Source organism: Sciurus vulgaris (genome assembly GCF_902686455.1).
Source record: "Sciurus vulgaris genome assembly, chromosome: 3".
Taxonomy (NCBI): Eukaryota; Metazoa; Chordata; class Mammalia; order Rodentia; family Sciuridae; genus Sciurus; species Sciurus vulgaris.
The window spans coordinates 183,838,936-183,848,354 of record NC_136463.1 but is presented as its reverse complement, the minus strand read 5'-3'; the positions used below and the strand labels follow the sequence as shown (position 1 = coordinate 183,848,354).

Here is a 9,419-nt window from a genome sequence, read left to right as displayed (position 1 = left end):
GTCAACCTGCAAAGGAGACCTTGTGTTGGTCTATTAAGACCTATTGTAATTTTTTGTAAATTTTCTTCTTAGATGTTTAACACTGTTTACTTTAAATATATCGACAATTTTATTTGCACATAAATATTTTGTGATTGTAATTTCATCACTATCACATCTTTCCCAATGGGAAATAATCTTTCCTGCTTATTTTTCATGTATATTACTTTATCTGATTATTCCTTTTTAAAATTCTGCTTTATTTCATTAGCATGTGCTTAATTTATCTTTACTCACATTTACAAAACAAATCTGTCTTGTCCTTTCGTTTTGGTGAACCTTCAATGACACTCCCATTTTCTTTTTGATCTGGTCTTCTTGCTTCTGATAAGCAGAAAACTCTTTTGCTTTTTGTCTCACAAATACATTTCCTCTGGCTCTTGTCATCCTGTTTCTATGCTGTGGCTCTTTCTAATACAGGCTTGACCTCTTCTCCTTGACTCTATTTCTGTGTTTTCTTCCCTTCCAATGAATTGGGAGCCATCTATATCCTATTTCAATGACAGTGACTTTGTCTCTCAGATGCGAGATACTTCACCATCTGCCTCTAACCTGGCATTTCTCTGCCAAAGCTTCCTGTCTGCTAACGTGGCATCCCTCGGCCGTGTTCAGGGCCACGCTGTGGTAACATGGGGCTGGGCTGTGGAAAGGCCCTGGCATCTCCTCACTGTCTACCCTGTTGCTGACACAATTCTCTCCTCAGCTCCATAGCTGGAGGGAAGGCCAGGGACCACATTGCGGGTGTTAATAGGATTCAGCTGGTGTGGGGTTCCTGTTACCCCTCGTGTATAACAACCAGGAGAGTCCCATGGCTGCACTGGTCTTTGAAAATACAGATTAACAGGACTGCTGATGGTTGGGGAGAAGGAAGTGGCCCTCCTCTCTGGATGCAGTTCCTGCCTTGCTCAGGGTTGCCCACTGAGCTTCTCCTAGTGCTTGCCAGGCTCCTCTGCAGTGGACCTGGCTCCCTCCTGTCTGACCTCAGCATTGTTTCAGAAACCACATTGTGCACCAGCTAATGAGGTTCTCAATCTGTCCTCATCTGCTCTGCGTTTGGCAGAAATCCCTCCAAGACTGTGGCCAACCCTTAATTGATATTCTTAGCTTCTGATGCATTTGCAGTTTTGCACGTGTCTTTGTGGGAGTTTAAATGGAAGAATGGGGAGGATGAATCAGGCAATCCGGCACCTGCTCTGAGCCACCATGTCAACCTGGGGGTCTGCGAGTTCTACTTTGAATGACAGAATGAGAACCAGGGTGCTTTCAACGTTACATAGACTTACTGGCTCTCGTTTCAGTCCAGAGTTTCCCAAACAATGAGCTAAGGAGAAAGACCTAAGAAAGCACACCACATTTAAAAAGCAGGGGGAGAAGGGGGTCCTCAAGGTCAAGGTCAACCTAGTTAGGAAGTCGTGCACTCCATGCTTTGGGACTTTCGAGTACACCCTAGTGTATTAAAAAGCAGGAGACGCCTGTAGCAGAAAAACTGGCCTAACTGTGCAGACCGGTGCTCCTCAGCACTGGAATCTGAAGCCTTTTTGGGGGCGCCACCAGGAAATGTCTACCAGAACTGGTGTGGCCAATGTTTAGAGTGGACACACAGCAGTTTGGGAGAGAAGGTAGCCCTGCCTCTCCCGCCCAAGTCCCACCCAATCCCCACGGTGGCATGGTGGCTACCTACGGAGGCGGGGCTTGCTGGTCCTTCACTGAAGCACGTTGTCCTAACCATCCACGAAACCAGGTCTTCTGATTCAAAGTTAAGAGTGCATTTCAAAACTTCTTAGGAATCCATCCAGAAAACTTTGATTTAAATCTCATCTCTGTGCTTTCAATAAGACAGCAGCTGAAGAGGTGTCTGATAATGTTACTTAATATCCAAGAAAAATCCTTAGAGGTATATTTCATCATAAACCTAACTGCACTGCAACAGTAAATGTTTCTGGTTTCCCTTTTCAGATACTGAGTGTAATCTAATGGCCATGGTAACCAAGAAACTCAAACAAATACACATCTTGTCTCCAAGTACTTTTTTTTTTTTTGCTACCAAGAGGCAACTTTTATTAAGTTTTCCAATAAGTCAACTGGGGACATGTGCTGCTAAAATACAAGTTACAGATCAAACAATACTATGAACAATTAGGATACACATTGAGCATTTTCAGAGATCAGCTTCCATATCTTGACTGCTAAATGGAAAGGTTCTTCAGAACTGTCCCTTACCCTTAGCTCATGTCTTCTGGTTGTCACCATCTTCCACTGAGCTGCACCTGAAGATGAAAATCGCCTTGCATTTATTTTAGTAAGTCTAAACCATGAAGAGTCAGAGTGTAGGTTCAGAGTTGGCTTATTATATCATCTATCACCTTCCTAGTTGTGAAGTTCATTTCATGTCTTTAATTGGAGCAAAACCCACCAGAAGAATACTGCTATTCTGATTTTCCATTCTTGAATGCACCCAAATGTGCATGTAATTAGGTGCCTTGTTAAGAAGGTGAAGCTGGTGTCTCAGCAAATCAGACCCCTTGCAGAAGGCGTTGAATGGCCTGTGCCCCGTTTTCCTTTTTCTCTTCAGTGTACTGAATGTTGTACACAACCTGCTTTTAAAGAGGAGACCATCCCTGCAGGCAGGCTCAACTACACCAAGGGCATGCTGCTGTGGCCTGCACACACACCCCCTTGGAGTTTCTTCATCTTGTTTAAATTTTTTCCTGGATGAAAGCATGCTGTAGGGCCTGGTTGGTGCTAATTCGTTTAGCTGGGTCCAACATTAGGATCTGGTCCAACAAGTCCTTTAGCTGGTGTACTTTTTTATGTTGATCTTCAGGAAGTTGCTGGCACCCAATCAAGTCAGCCAACAGGTCCTTAGTTGGATTAATGGTGCTCATGACAGTAACTTTCTCCCTCTCTGTTACTTTATCAACTTCTACGTACATGAAGTTGAGATTTTGATCAAAATGTTGGTCTTTGAGTACGCCTTTCCGAATCATCTTATTTGGCATCTTTCCTTTGAGATCCATGGCGAGTTTCAGCATATGGTTATTGGTTTTGCCAGGAAATAAAATTTTTCCAGTGTAGAGTTCACATAAGGTACAACCTACAGACCACATATCTATACCATAGACATAGCTTTTACCTATAATGATCTCAGGAGCGTGACAAAATCCACTGACAAGATAAGGCCTATGTCATTATCCGCAACATGTGAAGCAGACCCAAATCTCAAAGCTTTAAAATCGTTTTTGATTCATTAACCAGGATATTGTCTGGCTTGATATCTGCATGTAGGATATTGCACCTTTTAAGGAGTTTCAATGCCAGGAACAACTGCTGACTATAGGATCTTACAGCTTTAATATGAAGACCAATATCCTTACCATATTTTTTTAATACCTCTCATAAATTCATACTGAGAGGCTCAAATACAAGACAGAGATGCTGCTTGTGATAAAAGTGCCTGAAGAGTCGCAGACAGTGGAATTTGTCATCAGGATCAGCATCGTTAAGTTTTTTCAAGAACTCTAATTCTTTAAACCAATCTTTTGCGTGAGCTCATTGTTTCTGATGATCTTAAGAGCCACTTCTTGGTTGGCTCTTGCATTACCTCTGGCTCTTACAACATTACTGAATACATCTTGCCCAGTGTAGCCATACACATTGTAACGCTTATCTAGGACTTCACCTACGTTCACACAATAATAGCCTTCTGCATCAGTCCAGTTATCTCCGAGGTTGGGATTCTCTTTGAAATCTTTTCCAATGCCAGCAGCCCTAAGATGAGCACTATCAAAATATGCAGCAAACATATCATCAGATTCTGTAAACATCTCAGGTGCTAACAGCTTCTTCTGAGATGAACCATTATTCTGTTCAACAGTCATTAAATTATGCTTGGCTTTTACTGAGGCCTCAAACGTATCAACATTTTCTCATTCATACTCTTTAACATCAGCAGCTACCTGCTCTAGGATGTCATTTGGAGAAGGTGATCGTGTTCTGGTACTGCTCTGGGGGCTGCTTGGTTCAGATGGTACAGACATTGCTATCTTCAGCAAGGTATTTATATTTCTGGAAAATTGCCTGCCTTTGTATTCTTCTCTGTTCTATCAGGGCTTCTTCATCTTCTTCCTCTACATCAAAATCTTCGAGACTATCATCAGATAAAGACTCCTGCTCAACCTTCATTCCTTCAGAAAGACTTCCTTTAAATTTATCTTCCTTTCCTTTGCTTCTGCTTCTTTGTCTACGACCACCTCGTGATCGAGACCTCCTTCTCAAGCGTGATCTGCTCCTACGACCTCTGTCTGTTCTCTGAGGAGACCTGCTTGTTCTTCCTGGAGATCTACTACGTCTTAAGTGGGGAGTGGGACCTTTGTCTAATGGGAGATCTACTTGTTCTTCTTCGGGTTGGAGACTCCCTATTAATAGGACTGGTATCTTTTGATCTTTCACGTCTACTGAGGATATCATCTCGAGGTTGTGTTCTTGGAGAAGAAAGTCGTCTTCTTTCTGGTTCTCTTCGTTTTCTTTCTAAGGATCGACCCTTGGCTCTTCTACCAGGAGACAGAGTTCCAGAAGGTGATTTGCTCTGCTTAGAGCTATCATTTAGAAGTGGCGATCTACTTCTTCTTGATTTTTCACGCTGTTTTGGAGACAAACTTCTTCCTTTAGGACTACGACCTTGGGTGACCTATTTTCTTTCCCAGAAGAAGCATCTTTAGAGGGAGATTTAATTGGCTTCTTTTCTTTATCAGTTTCAGATAGTTTTGATTTTCTGTCTTTGGACCGTGACCTTCTGTCTTTGGATTTACCTCTTAAGTCAACTGGGGATCTGGATTTTTTACCTTGATCACGACTTCTACTTTCATTTATAATTGGGGATTTTTTCCTATCTTTAGTCTTACTTTTATCTTCAATTTTAACCTTCTCATCATTAGGAGATCTGGCTTTCCCAATTTTCTCTTGAGATGGCCTTCTAAGGGTAGGGGACTTTGATTTTCTTGCTTGATCTTGAGATTTACTTCTCTTGGATGGACTTTTGGACTTCTTCCTCTCCTTTGACTTGCTCCTAGTTATTTTCTCTTTAACTATTTCAATACCTCCCTTACTTTTCTTTTTATCTGACCTATGTCTAATCCGTTCTTTGGATCTGCTTTTACTTCATTTTTTTGTACTGTTTTTATTGCCCACAAGTTCAAGTTTACCCTTTGTACTTGAAGATCTAGTACTAGGTCTATTTCCATTTCTTGCCTTTTCATGAATCTCTCCTTCTTCTTCAGAGCCTGGCTCATAACCTTATAAAACAAGCCCCATGCCAGATTGGACCTTTCCTTCCATTAACTCATTGTCAAGTTCAGCTTTAATCAAGGCGCTCTGTTTTTCCAAGTCTTCAAGCAAAGCTAAATCATCAAGTTTAGTTCTTTTTGCTGGGGACATACCTTTTTTGTCAGAAGCATCAATAACTTCTTCTGTGTTTCTTATGTTTATGCTTATGTTTATGTTTTTTATCCTTGTCTTCTTCTGAGGCATGTTTATGTTTCTTATGTTTACTTCTGTGTTTATGTTTCTTTTTTTTTTTGTGTGACGACTGTGCTTATTCTGAGATTGGTCTTCTGATACTTCTCCATTTTCTTCATTTATACTCTTTTCAGAATTATCAACATCTTCCAGCCTTAATACTGACACACATTGGGAGACAAATCTCCTTCTCCACTGGAAGTTCAGAAAACTTCAAGTTTCCACAATAGATCTAGCAGGTCATTTGTTTTGAACATATTGCATCCAATCAACTGTCGCACAGCTCCGGTTTCTCCCCCAGCAACTGAGTCTCCGCGGCACCATCTTGAACTTCCTGACTCCTCGGCGGCAGTAGCGGCGGTTCCCGGGACGGTGGAAGCTAGTGGAAGTGGAAAAAGGGGGGGTGAAAAAAAAAGCCTTAGCGCATGTGCAATGCGCGTAGGGGCAAGCAGTACTCCGTACTTTCTTAACATTATCTGGAAATGTGAGTCTTTTCTTTTTTGGATAATTCTCAAATTTTTAAATCCTTAATTCTCCTATGTTTCTTTATTTCTTATGCTATTGACAATCCTTTTAGCATTAAGTAGGATTCGAATTCTCTATTTTAAATGTATCAATCAGTCAGTGTTATCAGTCTGTTTTATATTACCATGACAAAAAATTGAAGCAGGCCAACTTTTTAAAGAAGAGATTTATTTAGTGGATTAGGCAACTTTCTGCCACTATAACAAAATGCTTGAGATAATTGACTTATAAAGAGAAAAGAGTTATTTTGTATCATGGTTCTTCAGGTTCTAGTCCATGATCAGTCAGCCTTGTTGCTTTGGGGCCTGTGGTGAGGAAACACATCATGGCAGAAGAGGTGGCAGAGCAAAATGCCTCACATCATGGCCAGAAAACAAAAGAGATAGAAGAAAAGATTGGAGCTCTGCTATACCTTTGAGGGCACGCCCCCAACGACCCAAGGACTTCTCACTGGGTTCCACTTCTCAAGGTTGGGCGCCTCCCAGTAGTGTCATGCTGGGGACCATCTTTGACACATGGACCTTGGGGTGCATTAAGATCCAGCCACGGTTTTAGAGGTGCAGGTCAGGGCACTGGTGTGTGTCGTCACAGTGGGGACACGTGTGTGAGGAAAAGTTCACATCTCGAGACAGGAAACAGAGAGAGGCTGGGGTCCACCATCCTTTCTGGAGGCAGGGCCCCCAGGGCCCAAGGACTTCCCATGGGGCTCCACCTCTCAAAGCCCACCATGTCCCACCACCACAGTGAGGACCACGCTCCCGCACGGGGACCTCTGGGGGACCAAGAAGTCCTAATCCACAGCAGGCCTTTAAGGAGCAATTGGTGGAAACCAACTTGACTCGAAAGAAGGAAACAGAGCAAATCTTAGCACTTCCCGCCACGCACAGGGAACACTTGTCCCTTACTATTGGAATGCTGCGTCAACAGCCATGTTGACAAAAATAGTCCAGTCAGTCTCATTTCCCAGTGGCGACAAAAACTTTGAGCTGCACATTATGATACTGATGTATTTTCATTTCCACAACTATAGGCGACTGGAGCCGTTACTGTTCTCACTTTTGGATTATTTTTTGAACAATAGTCCAGCTATAGGCTCCAATAAGAGCCATGTGGCCATTCCTCAGCTTCAGCTTCAACAATTACCATGACTTTTCCAATCCCGCCTCACTTGGTTCTGCCTCACTATAAAAAAAAAAAAGAAAACATTTAAAGCAGACCTCAAGTATCACGCTTTTTTATGTAAATTTATCTGACAGGTAAGTCCTTTTCCAAAAACTCTAACTACAGTGACATTGTTACACCTAAATAATTAATAATAATTTTTAATCTCATCTTATACCTATTCCATAATCAAGTTCCCAATTTTCTCAAAAATTTTTAAACAGCAGTTTTGTTCCAGCTATAAAATCAACTAGAGAAAACTTGTTTTTGAAGATATACTTAGACACCATGACTTTCTACCATTTGAAATAAGAAGTGTGTAAGGATCTAAAAATATTTTCCTTAAATAAAGCTTGTTAAGAATTTCACCTAATAATCATAAAATGTTATTTCTTTAAAATTTTTAAACTTATTAAATTTTTAGTTTTTATTTTATTTGTTCTCATTAGTTGTATATGACCGTAGAATGCATTATACGTTTTGATAGATCGTACATTAATGGAGTGTAAGCTCTCATTTTTCTGATCGCACATATTGCAGGTCATGCAGTCACAAGTGGACATGAGGTAGTGATGTGTGTCACTCTACTGTCATTAACGTGTTTTCTTTTATTCCAAATATTAATATTCAATAAAAGTCACAGTACTACTGAGTTAATTCCTGTGTTCATTTTTAAAGGAGCAGACAGAGCACACTGCCCTTGTCACTTGATGTCCTACCCGAATCCTGTCTGTGCTGATGGTCTTTAAAATGATCGTTTTTTGACTAGCGTGTGGTCTTTTTCCTTTGTGGAAAGCGTGGTGGCCTTCGTTCATACCCTGGATGTGCTGGGATGCAGGCCACGGGGACGTCTTTTCCTCCGTCCCCTGGCGCTCTGTCTGGCCTGCTCAGGCGCGGGCGCGGAGGGAGGAGGAGTGCAGCAGGGCAGCTGCAGGTGTGATGGGTGGGGGACTGCCGGGCGAGCTCGTCTTCACCCCCGGGGGTGCTGGCCACCGGCTCCACCCCAGCGCTGTCCGAGGCCAGCTGCGGCGGTAGCTCCACCCAGATGGGCCTGTTCTGAGTTCATGGTGAAGCTGGGCGGCCGGACCGCACCCTGCTGCCCAGAGTGGCAGCCTCGGGCCAGCGTGGGGTGCGGGGAAGGCTGTGGGCGGCTCCGCAGGTCCAAGTGTCCCCGCCATGGGTGTTTCTTCCTGGAACGACCTGGCGCCCCGCACTGCCAGCTGGCGGTGCACCGGGGAGCCCCGCAGCCGTCCATGGGGCGTCAGAGGAGAGCTGCAGGGTCCGTGTCCCGTGCTCTGTGGACAAAGCCGCCTTCAGGGCCTGTCATCCTGTTATTCGCAGGAAGTTTCAGGGAGTATCGGGGCCACAGAGTTGGTTTTAATTGGGTCACAATTTCTCGGGAGGATTTCTAAGAACTTATGATCGGATCTCAGGTGGAAGAGATTTTAGGAGAACAAGAAAGCTGGAGGAAGGGAGCTGCACTGCTTTTCAAAAGAATGGCGCGGTCCCCACGACTCCAGGGCAGACGTTTGGGGACAGAAACATTCAGTTTTGTCACACTGAGGGTCTAAAGGGAGAGCCCCCCACGGCACCTCCACGATCCCCTTCCGACATGAGGGAATCCACGCGCCCTGGGGGGGAGGGCCGCGCAGGCCACGCCCCGGGGAGGGTGCAGACGGGGAGGCCGGGAGGCCGCAGAGAGACAGTGCCCAGCGCTTCACCCAGGACGGCGCAGCCCCGCGTCCATGCCCAGGGCCAAGCCTGCACCGCGCGGGGCTCAGCCTTCTCAGGCCTCCAGGTCTCAGTCTACGAACGCCCGCCCAACCCCAGTGCCCTGGAAGCCACCCGGAGACTGCAGTTCTACTCCTGAGGCAGCGAGGAGCCCGTGTCCTGCAGTGTCAGCACCGCGAGGGCCGCACGAGGACATCTCCTGGCAAGGGACGCAGCCCGCGCCTCGCACCCAGACCGCGGCGATCGCAGCCACCGCGTGAGGGATGTGTGCTGGGTGCTGCGGAGCTGTGTCACAGCCCGTGCGGAGGGGCTTAGCTGACAGCTACGGGAAGTGCGGAGCCGGGCACTGGCGGGAAATACGCTCCAGACGTAGCAGCTGTTCTCAGAGCAAATATTTCTGTGAAAAATTACGGTACAAGAATCAACTGATAAAACACAGAGGCTATTTC

The 9,419-nt window shown here is 44.6% G+C and overlaps 1 pseudogene across 1 annotated transcript; it reads right to left on the bottom strand.

The window, feature by feature from the left end:
* Window positions 1-2,711: 2,711 nt before the first annotated feature.
* LOC306655798 (serine/threonine-protein kinase PRP4 homolog) lies at window positions 2,712-8,494 on the bottom strand (annotated as a pseudogene). The gene is made up of 3 exons: window positions 8,214-8,494; window positions 5,835-5,932; window positions 2,712-5,714 (listed from the first exon to the last, which is right to left on the bottom strand). The product of its transcript is annotated as a serine/threonine-protein kinase PRP4 homolog (transcript).
* Window positions 8,495-9,419: the final 925 nt, after the last annotated feature.